Source organism: Musca autumnalis, unplaced genomic scaffold (genome assembly GCF_047663935.1).
Source record: "Musca autumnalis isolate F117 unplaced genomic scaffold, ASM4766393v1 scaffold_5, whole genome shotgun sequence".
In the NCBI taxonomy this organism is placed as follows: domain Eukaryota; kingdom Metazoa; phylum Arthropoda; class Insecta; order Diptera; family Muscidae; genus Musca; species Musca autumnalis.
In genome coordinates, this window is record NW_027412088.1 from 207,946,204 (window position 1) to 207,967,208 (window position 21,005).

Consider the following 21,005-nt stretch of genomic DNA (forward strand, 5'->3'; position numbering starts at 1 on the left):
CTCGCACAGTTTGGTGGGGTACTCAAAAGTATTGTTAACATTATTGTTCAACAATTGACATTGAAAATCTACGTGGTCTAGTCAGAGGAGGAGAAGCTGGTTGAAAAAATAACCAAGAAACGTGTGGGTGGGTGAGACGAGGTGGTAGCTTTTGTTTTCAGGGCTAATTGAAATTGCATTTTAAAACAGTTATTTACCTTTTGTCTGAGTTTGACAATAAAATTACAATTTGAAGTTTCTCCATCATAGAATGTTCTCTCCTACTCTCCTCTGAGCGAGAAGAGGGTAGTTGTTGTCCTGGTGTTTGTTGGTACTTGATGGAAGTGAGAAAATAATTTTGTATTTTATATGCAGCCCAAAAGAAATAAAAATGGCAGCCTCTGGGCCTATCGTTCGGTCGGTCGCTTCGGACCAGTTGCCAGTTGTTTGCACAAAGCCAGGCATGTAAATGCAAATATTTGCCTTTAAATGGTTGGAAAATTGTGAACGGTTAATGAAATTATGGTTTTTAATTTGAAGGACTGTAATTTATTTTAATTTTTGGTTTTTAATTGCTTTTAAACGAATTCCAACATGACAAATAGACAATTATATTGTTTTGTTAATATGTTCTCTACTAGAGTACAGCTTTAAAAGGTGGATAATATTTAAATTATCTGATTTTTCAGAAGTTAATATTGTCATTGCCATGGAAGCGATTAAAATAAAAAATATTTCAGAATTGTAATTAACCTAATATATCATAAACAATAAGCGAACTAACCTACAAATAATATATTATTGATCTATTCAATATATTAATAAATTCAATTCAAATTTCATCCTAAAACTATGCAATATTATGCGAATCTATCAATCAGTTATATGCGCATCTATTTATATCCTAACAATATTCACCACTTAATATTCCTCCACGTAATCCTAAAAATATGCCATAGAAGTTTGTTGCAACAGCATAAGTTCAACGAAACGCAAAATAAATAGCTCTACCATTTTATGAAAAATTCCAACATTATAACAAATGCAAAAATAAAATTCGTTACGTTTTGGTATTTATTTTGTAACAAATTGCCGGCAATAAATTTTCTTGCAATTACATTTCAAAGTATTTTTATTAACAAATTGTTTAAATAACTCAACCAGCGCGAACGAACGAAGAAGAATAAGTTTTTGATGTGTTAACACAAAATACTTTCAGGCAATAAAAACAGAACAAAACAGAAGAAAAAAAACTCAGAATAGCAAGAAACAGAGGAAACAGTTAATATCGAAGTATATGTACTTTGGATTCGGTGGAGTAGGGAAAGGACTTGGAGTAAACAAAAAAAGTGTAAACACGGTGATAAATAAATTTGTTTAGTATTATTGATAGATTTTGAGTTCCCTACATTCTTCATCAATTTTGTTCCTCCATATAGACACACTACTTGATGCCTTCAAGTGGTCTCTTCCTAAAGGGCATTGGAAACTGCCATCTGCTTTTTATAAGCATTCCTTCCTGGTCATTAATAAAGAATTCCTTCTGTTAGCCTAACAAGTTTTCTTCTGATCATCTTAGTAAATCCCATTCGATGCTATAAAAGTATTCAAATCTGTAAGTATAGTAAAATTACACACTTCCTCTTGTCTAATTCTCAAATGATCGTCTATAAAGCTCTCATCTGGTCACGCTCGAATAGTCTCTCTGTTCCTTGTTGTCTTTGTGGACTCTGTTAGGATCGTCTTTTGACATTTCTAAAGAGTAATTTTTGGGTGCCACCGTGGTGCCATTGTATGCACACCCGCCTTGCAAGCTGAAGGTCGTGGGTCCGATTCCCCGGCAAGTCTACATAAAAATTTTCAACGATGGCAAAATACCCCTCAGTAATGTTGGCGACATTTCCTGAGTATTTCCGCCATATAAAACTTCTCTACAAAGTGGTGTCTTAAGACACGCCGTTCGGACTCGGCTATAAACAGTAGGTCCCATATCATTGAGCTAATATGAATCGGGGTGCACTCATTGATATGAGAGAAGTCTCCCTTGCCCCGTATGGGATGTTTGTGGAACAATTATATATAAAGAATAATTTTGATTTTCAACATAGTATTCCGTCTGCTAGTCTCTTGAGACTTCTTCTTGGTCGTCCATTAAAGTCCAATGCGTCCATGAATTTCCTTTTGGTCTTTGGATGTATATAAGAAAATTTGTGGAAGTCTAGTAGTCTAGTATGAAGTGTTCCCTCTACTCGTCTATACAGATTTTTTGTCTATAAGCGTTGTTATCTCTGATCTTTTCTATTGATCTATTGATCGTTCTTTGAAGAAGTCTACTAAAAATTAGTCCCACAAACATCCTAAAGGCCCAAAGGAGGATTTCGGGCTAACGACATGGCTGGATCTCCTAATAGAAATAGAAGACCGCATTCAAGAGAGTTCTTTAGGTAAAATACCCTTTTAAAGAATCTTCTTTAGATCGATATTCCTTTAGGAGATGCAACGATCTTTCATTAAGAGATCAACCGATATTTTATAACAAGAGCCAAGGACCCTTCATTAGAAGCGCCATTGATTTTCCATAAGAAAATACTTATATGTATATTAACAGATCCTTCTATTAGTAGATCCACTAATCTCCTTTAAGAAGATTCTCTGATCTTTCGATCTTTTATAAGAACATCAACAGATCTTTTCTAGGAAGATCAACCGATCTGTTATAAAAAATAGAAAATTCCACGGTATTCCGTAAAAATGAAAAGATACGTAGATCCTTTAGGAAGTTCCACCGATCTTCTATAGTAAATCCACGGATCATCCATTAGAACCTTCATCGATATTCTATAAGAAAATCCTTTGATCTTATTTAAGAAGATCCTTTGATTTTTTATAAAAAGATCCTCCGATCTGGTAGAAGAAGGTAAACCGATCTTCTATAAGAACGGATGTTCTAGTAGTGTATCCTCTGACCTCCTTTAAGAAGCATAACAATGAGAAAATTCCTCTGTATTCTATAAGGTTGAGAAGATCCAGCGATCTTCTCTAAGATTATTCACCCATCTTCTCCATTAAAGTCCTCCGATCTTCTAGGTGATTTCTTTATATAGAACATTCCTTTGAAGATAATTTTGTATACCCTCAGCATTTATGCCTCATCGAAATAATGGTTTTAGACCCAAGTATGTTTGGACGAAATGTGTTTCAGACAATTTGGAGTCGATTGAGCAATGTCCGTCCGTCTGGCTGGCTGGAGCGCACGATAACTCTCGAATGGATCAACCGATTCGGTCCAAACTTTGATTTTCGTAATATTTTGGTCAAACTTAGTTTAAGTTCGAAGATGGGTTATATCGGTCCACTCCTTCCGGTACCTCCCCCACAAAAGTTCAAAAATGTTCGGAAAATTTGTACGTACGATAACCCTTGAAGGAAGCAACCGATTTCGTCCATAATTTGCAACTCGTGAAACGTTTACCAGGCTTAGAAGAGGTTCCAATATGGACTCAATCCGTTCACTCCTTCGGGTACCTCCCACACAAAATTTCGGATAAGTTCAGTTTAGGAACTGCTCTCGAATCGCTTTGATTTTTGTATTTTCAGCTTGTATTCAGTGCCCCCCTTACGACGGTACAAGTTTCATCAGGGGCAAGTCCATACTTCCTAAGAAAATAGCCTGAAAGTTGCACAAAACCCGTTTGACACCGTGTGAGGTGGTTGGAGGGCAAGATAACTCTAGAACGGATCTGCCGATTGGGTCCAAAATTTGGAATTAATAATATTTTGTCCAAACATAGTTTAAGTTCGAAGATAAGCATATCGGTCCACTTCTTCAGGTACCTCCCCCACAAAATTTCAAAAATGTTCGGAAAAATTGTTCGTGCGGTAACTATTGAAGGGAGTGCCGGAATTGGTCCATACTTTTCACATCCTAATGTATCTACCAGATATAGATCTGGTTCAAATATGGACTATATTTATCCACTTCATCCAGTGCCTCCCAAACACAATTTCGGAGAAGTTCACTTAAAGACCTGCTATCGAATCACTTTGATTTTTTTTGAAGCAACTTGCATTCGCTGAATCAATTACGATGGTAAACGTTTTTTCAGGGGCAAGTCCATACTTCTTGAGCAAACATCCCGAAGGATGTAAAAACCCTCTATGGCACCATATGTAGTGACTGGAGATCCACTTCCATAATGGTCAATGTCGATCCATTCCTTTAAGTATTTCCTCCGCAAAACTTTTGCTCTTTAATCATAATCAACATTTTTGTCCTTTCATATGCCCAAAATTTTTAAAACTCTCTAAATACATACGTTTTTTGGGAAAAAATTGTTTCAATATACACAGGCTGAGGGTATATCACTGTCGGCCAAGCCGACTGATACTTTTTTACTTGTTTAGATAGAAATTCCCTTTAACGACTGCATTAGTTAGAACTTTCCCTTAGGTGACGTTTTTAGGTGGAAGACATCTTCGAGGTAACTTATTTAGATATAACATCCTTTTTAAAGGACTCGTTTTCGATATAAAGGTTATTTATGTAAACTTCTTTAGATAGAAAACCCTTTTAAGGAGAATTTTTTAAATAGAGGACCTTGTTTGAAATGTCTCCTTTAGATAGATGGGTCTTAAGGGGACTTCTTTATAGAAAACCCTTTTGAGTATAAGTTTTCAGATTGAGGAGTCTTTTTAAGGTGTCTTCTTTAGATGGAATATCTCTTAAGGGGACTTTTGCGGAGACTTAATAAAATAGGTCATCACTTTAAGGGTACTTATTTTAGGTGGAAATCCTACTTAAGTGAACTTCTTTAGATAGAATACCTCTTTGAGGAGAAATTTTTAGATGGAAGACCCCCTTTAACGGAACGGACGACCCCTTTGAGGCGACTTATTCGGTTAGAACATCCCTTTAAGAGTTTTTTAGGTGAAAGACATCTTTGAGGTGACTTATTTAGATCCCTTTAAGGGGACTTGTTATAGATAGAACCCCTATTTAAGTGAGCTTATTTATATATAACATTCCTCTAAGGGGTCTTCCTTAAATAGAACTCATCTTCAATGAGAATTATTTAGATATTAGATAGAAGACCCATAAATGGGCTCTGTTATATATGGAAGGTACTTTTAATGGGCATTCTTCTTCTGATGTATAAATATTATTGTTGTGGTCGTCGGTTAATCCATAAAGCATATGGTATATAAATAATCTCGCATGGGCTTCCACAAAAACTGCGTTTTGGTCATCTGTAATGATTGTTTTCGCGTTGTTTCCTTCTGCACATCTGGTCAGATGGCCCATAAAGACGCACATCTTGATGTCTAATAAAATTCCTTCCAAGTCGTATTTAAGAGTCAAAACTGACTCGACTTTTATAAAGGTTATCTTATGGTCATCTATAAAGACTGACTTGTCATCAGTAAACATTTCAACTTTAGACAGCAAAAACTCCGTTCTGGTGTTACTCCCCTCTAGACTTCAGTAAAAACTACATTCTTATCATCTATTAAGACTCGATTTACAAAGGTTCCTTTCTTTCCTGACAAAAAGTCTCTATAGCACTCATTTTGTCGCCTTCTACTATAAAGTCTTCCTTCCCGATCTCTATAAGAACTCATATATAAAAAGGCTTCAAATCAATATTGTTTATGGAGACATTTCTCTAAATGTCGATAAGCATTATTCAATCTTCAATATCCTGATTAATCAATTTCAATTCACAATTTTCCACGAACAGGGTTATGAGATATTTCTGCTATATGTACAAGTGTAGTTCGATTTTATTTTCAGCTCAAACTCCAATATACAGTAGAGTCACGATACTTCGTACTTCCTATAAATCGAAAATTTTAATAATTCGCCCAAAGGCCCATGTAAATTGAAAATCCTGAAAATTTTTGGCAAATGACAGGTTCCTTGGATTACGAATTATTTAGATGTACCGATTCCCATTAATATAGAGATACATCCTGACCTAGCAAAATATATTTAAGATATGTAAAAACAAAGATGTCAATATTACAAGATAGGAAAAGTCAATTGTGAAAAATTAACTGTAGAGGGAGTTAACCTCTGTTGCTACGATATCATAGCAACATTCTGTTAAGCGAAAACTGTTACTCATTGGAATATTGACAAGAAAAACATTAAAACTCAAGTTTGGCGGCATTCGCTTTTGATTTTTTCATTGAATGAACAATAAAAAAAGAAAAGAAATAAATTTCAGCCACAAAACACGACGTTAATGTTTTCTGCCGCGAAAAATGGGAATCAAAAACGATTGGCATTGCTGTTATCAATTCCAGTGAGTTGTGTAGCCATCTGTAACCAAAATGTGGAACTATTATCACATGTTTTTGGAATATGCATTTGTTCGAGTCTTTATATGTATAAGTCTTTGGTAAAAACAAAGACGTATAGCAATAAAGACCCGAACAAATGCATTTTCCAAAAACATATGCTAATAGTTCCACATTTTGGTTACAGATGGCTACACAACTCACTGGAATTGATAACAGCAATGCCAATCGTTTTTGATTCCCATTTCTCGCGGCAGAAAACATTAACGTCGTGTTTTGTGGCTGAAATTTATTTCTTCACTATTTCTTATTTTTTATTTAATAAAAAAACAAAAGTAAACGCCGTAAAATTTGAGTTTTAATGTTTTTCTTGTCAATATTCCAATGAGTAACAGTTTTCGTTTAAGAGAATGTTGCTATGATGTCGTAGCAACAGAGGTTAACTCCCTCTACAGTTAATTTTTCACAATTGACTTTTCCTATCTTATAATATTGACATCTTTGGTAAAAATTTGAAAAGGTATTTCAAATTCGTTTCAAACTTCTTTATCATTTTTTTGTTTGCTTTTATTACTTTCATTTATCTTCCGTTCTGTTAACAACCTTATCCTATTTTGAATGATATGCAAAAATTTGTAATAAACTTTGTTAGCTGCGTGAAAATGGTTAAGCGGTGGGGATGGAACACATCTTCCGAAGGTGAAAAGTTTTGAAAATATCTACCTTTTCATTGTTGAGCAATGTGTTGAAGTATGATTTTTATTTATTGCCGAAGTGAAATGATAACAACAAAAAAATAAAACAAAAAAGTAAAGAAAAATCTTCCAAAGACAAAGAAAGTTAGCTTTTAACTTGCACTCAGCAGCAGGATGGGGTTAAATGGCATAGCAAATAAATCAAGCGTAACACCAACAATTATTCATTGTGTGGCGGTGGTGTTATTTGGTAGCAACTTCTTACGCTTCTACAAATAAACATGATTGTAATGATAAATAAACCGTCAGCCGTAACCATCGGAACAACCCCACCACTGCAAGGAATTTAAATTTCTTAATTTATGTTTTCAATTTGACCCCTTTTTCTCCCATTAGATGGGTATGTGATGGAACCCTTTTTTATGGACGAAATATAACTTGGAATCATAATGCCAACATTATAGTTTTTTGGTGTGAAACTTTCTTACATTGTCATATACGTTTGTCAAAAATGTCCTTTGTCGGAATGGGGTTTTTTATGATTGTGTTAAACAATGTGAACGTAGAACCACTGAGTTAGTTATGGTCTTCAGAAAACGATAAGTACAACAACAAATTTAATTTCACGCTTGACGCCCTCATTTCCATTTTCTCGATTATTTCTTTTGGTAGTTCATTTCAGTTTTGCCATCATTTCCACTTTTTTCTTGGTTGGTGTTGTTGTTATTATTTTGCATAGAACTTAGCTGTCGCATTCTATGATATTCTTCTTCTGCTTCTTCTATTCTAACTTTAGATTGTTCTTTCTCCCTTGATAAAATTTCTAAATGTACCGTGGCCAATAAATTTGCCCTGTCGTTCTTTTTCATATTTCGGGTGAAATGGTAAAGTCCAAAAGTCCTGAAAGACAACAACATCAGCAACAATGGCAACATGAAGGCTAACATGTAGTCGAAGAAGAAGAAGAAAAAATAGTGTGGTATTTTTGTGACAAACTCGAAAAATTAGATGTTAACAAGAATAATATACGCTAGATAAAATCCCATCCTTTTGTTTAGGGATACAAAAAATTTATGCGAAAAAGTGTATGGGAGAAGAATTGATGGAACGTGAAGAAATCAAATGAAAGTGGGATAAAATATGATTCATTGTAATTTAGTTTTGAATTAGTGTTTAAAAACTTTATGTGTGAAGTTTTAGGAAAGTGGAGTGATGTGATTACTGTTCCCATACAAAATCCCTCACTCAACTCTTCTATATAGATGGAATACGACTCCATTTGTAAACTGTTGAGTCCATGATTGAAATGGAACACTTTTCAAAAAGTGGTTCTTGATTTCCTTTATTTTTTACTGTGCTGATGCTGCTTCAGATTTTTTTATAAACGATTCCAGAGATATCGCACCTTGAAAAAGTTGAATTCTGTAAAAGCAATATGCAAAGAAATATTCATAACTTCTTTAATATTGGTCCAAATAGGAAAAATGTAAAAAATAGAAAAAATTGCACAGTGGTCTTCGATGAAATTTTCGCTATTTAATATTTAAAATAAACTTTTATCAATGATTATACTTTTCGAATTTCTTGAAATTTATTTGTATTTAACTACGATTAATTAAAAAAACTGTCTAGTTTTTTTTTTTTAATTTTTCAATAAACATTAAAAAGAATGGAAAAAATTGAAATTATTCAAATCCCAGTAGGACTTTCAATTTCAAAATATAAAAAAAGAGTTCTTCTCTTTGGACCTATATTTTGCATATAGTTTTTACAGAATTCGACTTTTTCAAGGCGCGATAACTCTGTAACCGTTAGCAAATAAGAAATCTGAAAATATACTGAAATGTTTTGCTGAGGAGCAGCATCAACACAGCAAAAAATAAGGGAAACCTCAAGCTCGATTACATTCATTTTAATGGAAATCAAAAATTACTTTTTAAAAAAGTGTCTGATTTGACTCAGAAATTCCCATATTTATTGTATGGTAGATGACTATGTGAATTTTTTGGATTTTTTCCCTTTCACGAATAAAAAAGCTAGCTTTAATTGTTACAAGAAAAAGTATACATAATGAAGTTGTTTTTTTTTTGTATTTTTAGTACTGCAGAAATTTTAACAGTTAATAAAGCTGACGCCATTTGATGTTGTTTTTCTGCCAAAACTTGCGAAAAAACTTAAAAAAGCAAAACCAACTGAAATGTTGTACCCCTAAATGCGGGCTTTTATACATATGAACATGCCTGAACACGAAATAAGGTTCATTAACATTTGCAATAAAACGCAGCCTCTTCCCTAACACCCTGAAAAATATATTTCGTGTGTCTCTTTTTTTTGGCAAATGTTGGCCTTAGGCCAACTCTGAAGAAGCAACGAAATAAATTTACGCAGCTTTTTTCGGCAAAAGGTTGGTTATCTAAAGCGCAGGCATTTTTGTACAAATTCATATGCAGCATAAAGTGCTATGTAAGTATGTAAGTTGTTGGGTCAGTGAACCTCACCGGATGATGATGATAATAAATCTCATGTTTTAATACCAAAAAAATTTAATTCTTTAAAGGAAAACTGGGTCATTTTGCTAAGGGTTGATTTCCACTTAAATGCCCATTTTATTATCAAGGCTAGACATAAAGCTATTAACCAAGTTAAATATTTAGGCCATTAGATATTTAAATAAGCAATTCTGTGGGGCATGTATAACAAGACTTGTAGAGACTTTATTACCTTTGATATTCTGGGGCATTCACTTGTAAAGATATATCTTCACTTTTTCATTACTTAATATCTACTTTTATTTATTTTTCATTATATTCCAAGCAATTAAAAGAATGTGAAACCTCGACCCGTATCATGTGTACTGTGCCATACTTTACCCTGCAAACTCTTTCACTCATCAAACATGGTCGCATTGTTGGCGAAACAACCCTTTGTTTGGGGTTTGTGGGGCGATGCGGGTGGAGTATAGCTTTAACTCGGCCTGACGCATTCATTTTAATTTATTCATTATATCAACTTCAAATCACACATAAAACAAATGTACAAGGATGAAGAGCATGAGGAACAAGGAGGAGTTGGGCAGAATGTATAGCTATATTGTACATGTCATTACATCACCACTTGCTACTCGTGTTTTTTGTCTTTGTGTTCAATTACAAGTAGACTCTGCACCATTCACAGCCACATCCGGTCGTTCTCTCACATCAATCATTTAAAACTCCACATCCACTATGGTATGGGCGGAAAGCCTTTGGCCCAGAAGTGCACTGATTTTGAGAAATAAGACCGTGTAAAATATGAAGTGTACATTAAAAATTATAAACAATCAAAGTACAGGTTGACGGTATGAGTTTTGGTGTGTTGAACCACCCACTTGTGATTAGAGTGTTGCTGATGCCGTGTTGCAGAAATAAGGGGGTGGCTTGTTGACATATGATGATTAGTGTAAAATATTCCATCACTGTGACCAAACCAGCAGGGTGTTCAATGGTCTTTTTTTGTAAGCGCAATATCAATTATGCTGCTGTACTCCAACACTCCAGCGTTGACATAATGACGACCATTAAATAATACTGTTCCTTTCCGCTTTGAGACATCGTCATCATCTTAAGAACAACCAACTTTGGTTGTTTTTTGATTATTTCAATTCATTTGGGATTTTTCAAGTGTATGCATTGCCTTTAGCCATGTTTTGGCATAATTTTAAAAATGAGCGTTTTTATGTTTGGTTTGTTTTTGAAAATTAATTGAAAAGGAATACATACATACATAAATTAAAATATGTATTTTGCATAATTATCATGGTGATTAATTGAAAACATCAACTGAGGGATACACTTGGTGTAATACTTTTAAACATCAACGTAGCTAGACTACAAGTTACCTAATTGGGAAATAAACTCTTCTTCTCTTTGGCCAAAAAAACTTATAAAAGCTCAAAATATAAAATGATTGCGTTTTAGTTTGTTTCTTATAACTAACCGCCTGTAAGTGCCAGTGTAAAATCTTGAGTCATATATGAATGGAATTTCTCTTTGGGGACATTCCAAAAATTATGGAAATACCCTAAATATTGCAAGCAAATGGCTGCAATTATTTAATTGGAAGTCAATGTAAAAGTAGAATATAAATTTATCGCATGCTATATTTTCGTTTGTTTCAAATATGTATAGTTGTGTAAACAAGCTGTTGTTATAAAAATGTTCCGATTGAAGGATACCCATAGCAGATGGTAAAGATAAGTTGTACTTTGGGTGAGAAGTTTGAACTTAAAAGACAAGTAGAAAAGTATAGCATTCAGGCAGTTTTTTTTTGACTTGTGAAAGTGCAAATGCAAATTTTTTACCAAAATTTGCACTTTGAAAAGGCCAGAACTACCCGAAGGAGCATTCCAATGCTTTTGCGATGTACTAGAGAGTTCTTAACTATTGTCTTGGCTACAATTTTTGTCTTGGTATTGGATCGAAAATCTCAATAGTTTGACTGCCAAAATATCAATAAAAAAGGTGACAAAAAATTGCGAATTTTCTACATTTCGACATTTTGACCATGAAAACGAAGTTTTTTCTGAGTAATATCTTCTGAGAAAATGTAGCCCGAGACAATAACTGCAATTTTACAAAATTTTAAATAGTTAACGAAATATGAGCCCAAGAAAATTTGAAAATTTTCCAAAAAAAGAAGAAACTACAAGTCAAAATGTGGAGGCTCGGTGTTCACTGTAGACTTGATGTAATCTTGGAAGAACTATTACCATGTGAAATGTTGTACTCTTTTCGAGAATTATTTTCCGCATTACCCATTGCAGCTGGAGACCGTAGGTTTTTATAGCTTTATGGTATTTTGTCAGGAATTATGGACTTGTTCCCGAAAAAATTCTATAGTTGCAAGGACTAATTGTTGTAAAATTTTCAAAACAATCCTAGACCTGCTCATAAACCGCTAAGTCGGTTAAGCCCTTGAGAATAACATGGAGAATTTAAAATATACCCTACCTTTTCCAGAATTATATGTTTAAGTATTGGAGAAACTACCATTAGAAATACAGTAACTATGGATACTCCTCGGGGTGAGGTACAAGCACTGTTACTGTGATTGCAGAATCAGGGCACTTAAGTTGTCGCATGCACAATGATGTAGTGTTATTGTTTACTGACAAATTCCTTTCTACAATTGTGGAACTTATGCAGAGAGCCCTGTCAAAGGTGTATTTATTGTTGGGCCAAAGCAAATGACCTAGGAGTTTATCCAGCGAAAACCGGTCTGGTACCGTTCACTAGAAAGTGATTCTGGACTGTCAACAATTCTAGACTCTCAACTGCGATGGAAAATGAAAGTTGAGGAAAAGGAACTTAGAGCTCCGAATTGCTCGAGTTTCACTCTCTACTCGAATTCGAACGGGAGTACTCCTGCGAGTAGAAAAAAGAAATCGAGTATATTCTATTTTTCTACGCCATCGAGTATATTCTATTTTTCTAAGAACGCATATGCTTTGCTCGTTTTTGAGTGGGAGTAAAATACGCTCGAAACAAATGCACACACATTGGCAAAAAAATAAATTATTATTTGTAAAGTAAGCCAGCTTAATCTCAGATTTGTTGTTTTTAAATTTAACAACAATAAATAAAAAATAATTTTTTTGTACTCGCTTTCACTCTTAGAGCAATCTCTATTTCGAACTGTTTGTTTCACACTCTTCGAATACTTCCACTCGCGAGTATTTGTCACTAGTAAAATCAAGCAAATCGTGTAAGAACTCGATTGATAAAAGCTGGGGACTGAACTCATCGCATCACCTGTCACGCGATTTGAATATATCAAGTTGACTGGAACCGAAGTAACCCTTATCTGAACGATCTGACTTTCTATACAGACGCTTCCAAGATGGAAGAAGGTATTGGTGCTGGCGTCTACTGTGAAAAGCAAGATCTTGAATATTCATGTCAAGTTGGACAACTACTGTAGTCGTTTCCAGTGTATTCCAAGCTGAGATCTTTGCGAACAGGAATGCAGCAGATTTGATAAAATGTATGGATGCTGAGATCTCTGAACCGGTGACTATCTTTGTGAATAGCCAAGCTGCTCTTAGAGCCATCAAATCCTTTAGCATTAGATCTGAATCCATACTTGAGTGCATAACAGCATTGGAAAACCTTACAAATGCTTTCCGACCATGTTGGGTACCACGAGATTGCGAAATTATCCGACGTCTGTCTGGCATTTGTTATACTAGAATAGATTTCTAAATGCACCAATCTTTCCAGCTTAGGATACCATGTTTTGTGATATCATCTTCAACTTGATTTTTCCTTAGGAGTTTTAACCATCCCTGAGGGCGTATACCGTTAAGTGGCTCGTATTCATATGCCTTTCTGACGGGGACATATTTATCCATCCTGGTGATATGGTCCAGCCAACGCAATGGTTGTAGTTTTACTACGTTTTACTACATCGTCTGGTAAAGATCGTGGTTCATACGACGTCATGGCTTGGAACACCTTTGATTTTAATTGGGTGTCGAAGGCTGCTTTATAGTCAACAAATAGGTGGTATGTGTTGATTTGTTTTTCATGTGTCTTCTCTAGGATTTGACGTAGAGTGGAAATTTGTCTACTGTAGGTCTACAACTGCTTTGTAGGTAGGTCTTAGCTGTTCACACAACACTCCCAACAGCACTTTATATTCGATGGATAGGAGAATTTTGCCTCTGTACTTGGCACAAAGCATCTTGTCTACTTTCATGTGCACAGGATATAGCAAACTGAAGTAAATAGCTGATGCATATTCCTTGTCAGTATGTCGCCACCACTTTTGCACAGTTCCGTATGTAGCTCATCAGCTCCTACTGCCTTATTGTTCTTCAGTCGATTAATTGCTGTCTTGACGTGTGGCTCCAAAGCTTATTTTCCGTTATATTTCTGTTTATAGTAACTGCAAAATTTGTCAAAAAAACTCACATAGAAAAACATTCAAATGACTTAGTGCGTGAGCTTTTTATTATAGGATTACTTTATAATTTTTATAAACTCATCAGAATATGATACAGGGATACGAGGTTGTAAAAAAGTCAAAACGCTAGTGGCTACACATCCACTAACCTACCCACTCTCGAAAGCTATCGTGATCATCATTTTAGCGAAATATTTTAAAGTTATGTGGGGGACGTATTTGAGATGAGTCTAAGTTTTATGCTATCTTGTATGCCAGCCAGACAGACAGACGGACTGGGTTAAATCGACTCCAAATTGTCTAAAACTTATTTTGTCCAAGCATACTTGAGGTCTAAAAGCATTATTTCGATGGGAACATTTTTAATCGTATCCATTAAACCCATAAATATATAAATATATTATTTTATTTTATATTTATTTTTATTTTACTTTAATTTACATTTTTATTTTTAAAGAATTTCATTCAATTTAAATGCAATAAATTTTCCAATAAAATCCTCTCCTATATTTTCCTAGGAATTTCTTAATTTATTAATTCATGTTTTCTTCTTCGGTATTACATTTGTCAAATTCCAATTGAATTGATGTGAAAAATATTTGATTTATTTCAATATTATTATGTATTTTCTTATTCCATTCCATTGTCCCTTCCAACAGATAATTACATAGACAATTTGATGTTATAGGCTTCCTTCCTCATGCCGGGAATTATATCTTCTTCTTCTTGTATTTTTTCTAAATATAAAGCCAAACAAAAATAATTATGCATTCAATTGTGATTGAAATTTGATGTGAATTCAATGACTGTGAAATTAGGCAGCAGATAATTAGCATTAAATTTTAATGCCACAGTAAATACAACAACAATAATACGAATGACTACAAGAGAGAGAAGCAAATATTATGTGTGTTCGTTTACTCAAAATTTGTACAAATTGTTACTGGATGTTGTTCGTTTACTCTACAGTACAATGCAAAAGACCTTAGCCGATTGCAAGAAGTTACTGAACTTGTACAAATTTGTACAAATTGTTGAGTAAACGAACACACCTATTGACAACAAAACAAATTCAAAGATTAAGCGAAAACATTTAAAGATAACTGTCTATCGGCCGGTAATTTGTAACAAAGAAAGAAAAAAGAAATACTTTAAAGATAATTTCAACGATAAAAGGACATCATTGTGTGAGAAATTACAAAAGTTGAAAGTTTAAACATTTGTGGGTATTTTTTATTCATTCGTTTTGTTTTTTCTGAGTATGAGTATGTGCATGTGCTGGCAGATTTCAAATGAAGAGCAATTACTTTCAACACATTTCGTTCCGTTTTTTTTTTTTGTTATCAGACAGCAGATAAACAATCATTCGAATGAACGCACATTCATTCATTCTTTTTCACAGGAGCTATTATTGAAAATGGCCAAGGGATTATGTAAAAGAATTGTAGGTGTAAAACTTTATCCTTATTGCCAACGCCATGCTTTAAATACCACCAAGTCCACCAGTTCAGGTAAAGACAATCCTGATGCTCGTATTTCATTTAAATATTGTCACAATACTGTCGTTTTCCGTATTTTTTGTTCAGTTGTTTCAAATGATGATGATTATTATTAAAAAGAGGGCGGAGAGGTGTCGGTAATAAAAACAATAAAATACCCGTCTGATAAACCAGTCACAATGAGCAAGTGATCCATGGCAGAATGCTTTTGTACCATAATGCAGTCAGACGTGTCAAATATGTAACATCTGTATAAATATGGCAAAATGAATGCAAATGCAATGGACATGCAAAGGAGCTGGTTAGGGGGATGTAACAGGGTGGTGTCAAATATTTCTGCTATTTAAGAGAGCATCAACGATTAAATAAATAAACACAAACCATTTTATTTTTAATTTTGCTTGTGTGTAGTTTAATAACCAAGTGGACACTGGTCTCCCCGTGGTGTCACCTGGGGAACTGCCTTTAACACCCGTTAAAGGTAGTGAGCTAACATGTGCTGCGCGTTCACCCATAAGAACGTTAAAAACTTGGGTTTGGGCGTTGGGTTAGTAACCCTCCCCTAGAAAAAAACAGTCTACTATGAAAAAAACGAAAGCAAAGAAAAACAAACCCCTCTAAAATTGTCGAACCCCGCAAACGTTTTAAGGGCCATGATCTGCGAATCTGCACCTGGAATGTTCGCACTCTTTATAGAGAAGGTGCCGTCTTCGCATTGGCAGACGTACTTGAAAAGTACAAGGCCGATATTACTGCTATATATAAATGGTTTAAAATAATTTATATTACTGCTATACAGGAAATACGATGGATTGGGAAAGGCGTCACAACATCACCTAAACGTGACACACTGTATTATAGCTGCCATGACGTAAAGCATAGGTTTGGTTGCGGATTCGTAGTTAGTCGGAGACTAAAACATCTGGTATCCAACTTCACCCCAGTGAATGAAAGACTTGCTGCAATTCAAATAAAAGCAAAATTCTTCAACATCAGTTTTATTTGCGCTCATGCTTCCACTGAAGACAATGACGAACTGACCAAAGATATATTTTACGAGCGCTTAGAAGAAACATATGACCGGTGCCCTGCCCATGACATTAAAATCATTCTTGGCGATTTTAATGCCAAAATTGGAAAGGAGAATATCTTTGGCCGAACAGTCGGGAAATTCAGTCTCCACAGTGAAACATCTGACAATGGTATGAGGCTGATAGACTTTGCAACTGCAAGAAACATGGTAGTTAGCAGTACCAGATTTAATCATCTCGATATTCATAAGGGCACCTGGCTGTCGCCAGATCAAAGAACGAGAAATCAAATTGATCACGTTGTGATAGATGGAAGACATGCATCAAGCGTGTTGGATGTACGATCGTTTCGAGGCGCAAACATAGACTCGGACCACTACCTTGTTGCGGCAAACGTACGTACCAGATTAAACGTAGCAAACAAAGTACGAACAGACACAGCACGAAAGTTAGAAATCGGTAAGCTGCAATCACAACAGATAGCCACAGCATATTCCACTCAACTAGGCCAATTGCTTAATCAAAGCACTCCTCATCCCGATAACATATCAGAGCAATGGCAAAGCATTGCCCACTCCATGCAAACAGCCGCAAAATCCATACTTGGATACCAGAGACCTCCACCAAGGAATCCATGGTATGATCAGGAGTGTCGTGCTGCCACCGAAGAGAAAAATGCGGCATATAGGGCTACTTTACAATCCGTAGCAACGCATAGCGCACGAGAGAGATACAGGGAGAAAAGGAGAGAGGAGAAACGTCTTTTCCGCAGGAAAAAAAGAGAGAGACATGGAAAAGCGGGAGTGTGAAAAAAATCGATATGTACAGGAGCCAGAATGAAGTCCGAAAATTCTACCAAAGAGTCAAGCATCAAACTGATGGCTCTGGTACAGGCACATCCTCCTGTAGAGACCAGCAAGGTAATTTGGTAACTGATACAGATAGTGTACTCAGGATATGGAAAGAACATTTTTCAATTCTGTTGGTATCCAAGACGAAGACGACGAAGATACCACAGTCCCAATCCCAGAAGATGGTATTGAATGTATACCGCCCATCCAAGATGAGGTAAAGACAGCTATAAATCGGCTGAAGAATAATAAGGCAGCAGGAGCCGATGGCTTACCAGCCGAGCTGTTCAAAACCGGAGGCGACACGCTGATAAGGTGTATTCATCAGCTAGTTAGCACCATGTGGCAGGAAGAACGAGTACCCGACGATTGGAACCTGAGTATCCTGTGCCCCGTCCACAAGAAGGGAGATAAGACTGTATGCTCTAACTATAGGGGCATAAGTCTACTCCCTATTGCCTACAAGATCGTGTCAGGGATATTGTGCGAACGACTAAAGCCTATGGTCAAAGAGATAATTGGACCATACCAATGCGGCTTTAGACCTGGCAAGTCCACCATTGACCAGATATTTACCCTACGGCAAATCCTGGAGCAGACCCAAGAGATGCAGATCGACACCTACCACCTTTTTGTCAATTATAAAGCAGCATTCGCCAGTCCACTCCGATCAAAGGTATTCCATGCAATGTCTGTATTTGGTATCCCCGCAAAGCTCATCCATCTTTGTAAGATGACTTTAACTGATACTAGGTCCACAGTTAAAATTGGAAAAGCCTCTCCGAACAGTTCAGTTCCAAAAGAGGTTTCAGACAAGGAGGTAGCCTTTCGTGTGACCTATTCAACATTTTGCTGGAAAAGGTAATAAGAGATGCAAATGTCAAAAGAAATGGCACAATTTACACCAATAGCCACATGTTACTTGCTTATGCTAAAGACATAGACATCAGGTCGAAGCAGAATCTGCGAAAGTGGGTCTGGCGGTAAACGGCGAAAAGACCAAATTGATGGTGTCGACGCGCAAAGCGTCCATAGAGCTCGGACCAACTGTGAAAGTTGGTACCTATAATTTTGAGGTAGTTAAAGACTTCGTCTACCTCGGCACTGCCATAAACACAAAAAACAACGCCAGTTGTCAAATAAGAAGAAGAATTGTATTGGCCAACAGATGCTGCTATGGTTTAATTAAGCAATTTAAAAACAAAGCCACATCTCGTCAAACAAAAATAACACTATACAAAACGCTGATACTACCCGTGCTAATGTATGGCTCCGAAGCATGGGTACTTGCGCAAGCAGATAAGGCAGTGCTTGGTGTGTTTGAGAGGAAAATTCTTCGAAAGATCTACGGGCCGATTTGCGTTGACGGTGAATATCAACGTCGTATGAACCACGAGCTATATAAGCTATACAAAGTCATAAATATAGTTAAACGTATCGAGATGCAACGATTGCGTTGGCTAGGCCATATCATAAGAATGATCGATGACGAACCCGCTAAAAAGGCGTATGAATACATGCCACATGGCGGTGCACGCAAAGTCGGCAGGCCTAAGCTTCGATGGAGCATGCAAGTGGATGAAGAAATGAAGAGGCGCGGTATTCCAAAAAGCAAAGCGAAAAACAGAGAGGATTGGAGATCTTTTCTTAGTTCGGTCTATGGAACAAATGTTCTGTAATGGGCCAGCTAAGTAAGTAAGTAGTACTTTAATGTTTGAGAAACTTTTTGAAGGTTTTACCGATGATACTCCTTCTGGCCCTGTTTACTGCGACATATTGTGTTCCGTAGGCAAGTCCATGCTTCCAAAAATAATGGTCCAGAACCTCTAAAACATCTTACTTTGATCAATAAAAATGGCCAATGGTACGATATTCGAAAGTATGTCTGATGAGCTGCTACCAACAGCTAAACCAGGTCACATAATGGTGGTTGTGTGTCATTAAGCTCGACTCTAATGAGAAATTAATTAATCAAATAAATAAAAAAAGCTTGAAGCGGCCTGGGGTTTGAACTCACGTCCTTGAAAAATATATGAAAATTGTTAACACGGCGTTCAGAGCCAAACTCATAACTTCCGAAGGCAGCGCTAAAAACGTTTTTCGTGGATGCCATACCGGTTGAATGGGGGAAAAGTTCATCACTGTAAAAACACATTGCATGTGAGAAATGAAAAGTTTGATGACAGAGACGCACGCCACTTCACAGCCGATATGGCTGATGAGCTGCTAGCAAGAGAGAAACCAGGTCACATAAAGGTGGTTGTGTGGATTCGAATCTTCGGCTTTCCTTTTTCACTTGCAAGAAATCTTCGATCATTAAGCTCGACTCCAACGAGAAATTGATAAAATTTTGAAACCCTTTTTGTAATAATATTTGTATCATTATGCTCTTTCTATTCTAAAGAAATACTTCCGATTTTATGTGTAACTTAAACTATGCGTAGAATCATTAACCCCCCTCCCCATTGCTTCCTTTGTAATTTAAGTTTAATTATTTTTATTTGTGTCATTATAAAATATTTACGCTTCACTCTGAAACGAATACATTGCAGCAATTTTGCCATATCCCAGGTGTCTGATAATAGTTTTGTAGATGTGTGGTTTACGGGTGTTGTTATATTTGCTGTTGTTGCTTTTGAACGATTTTACAGAAAAAGTGAAGAAATCTTACCGCTGAGATCATTTTGCTAAAAGTTTTTTAATGAGTTTTTGGGGGTGAAATTTTTGAAATATTTGTTGAGAGGTGGATAACGATGAAAAACTATTTGACTGTGTGCTTTTAACACATGCTAACTGAGAGAAAAAACCAACCTGAAGGTGATAACTTTGTCATTACGTTTTTACCGAAATTCTTTGGTAAAATAAATAAAGGGAGGGGTAGTATTTGTAACCTCCCCTCACAAATGTATGCAAATGACACAAATGGTACAACCATGTTGAACTGAAAGAAAACACACAGAAGAAGGTGAAAGTTACACACAGAATTCGTAAACTGATATAATTCAGTAACAGTTTTTCACAACAAGAACAACAATAAACAAATATGTATGTATGCTACAGTTTAAGTGAAAAGTAAACCTAGGAAAATTGAAAAACTAAAAACGTTTTAAACAAAGAGAAAAAACTTTACTTATTTAGTATGATAATCATTTGGATGGTTTTTATTCTCAAATTTATATTTAGATAAAAAAAAGAAAAATGGTACACAGAATAACTTTAAATTAATTAATTTACCAGCTGAAAGTATATTGTCTCATGTTTGGTCAGAAGTCTTTTCATTAATTTACTTTTATCTAAACGAGTCACTGACACCCACTGGTGTGGGGGAAAATATCTCAAATATGCCCTTTAAAGGGATTAATGCAAAGGCATCTGATTGGAATTCATTCGTGTCATATTTCCAAATATTCCAAAAATTCTTGTACCAGAAAACCCTTCATAGATTGTGTTTTTAATTCACCTCCGCTACTGGCAATTCTATTTTCTCTGTAATTAACTGATTACATTTGACCATTTCGTTGTTTTGTTTTTGGCCAACCACTTATGTTGACCACATCAAGGATTAACTTTTGGTACGTGACTTGTCATTTATTTGTCCGTACAAAAACCACATGACAAAAAACTCTTGTGCTTTTCCCTATGTGGAGAACCACTTATTTAGCAATTGGCCTTTTTCTCTCTCTCGGTACATGTGTAAATCTAAAAGTT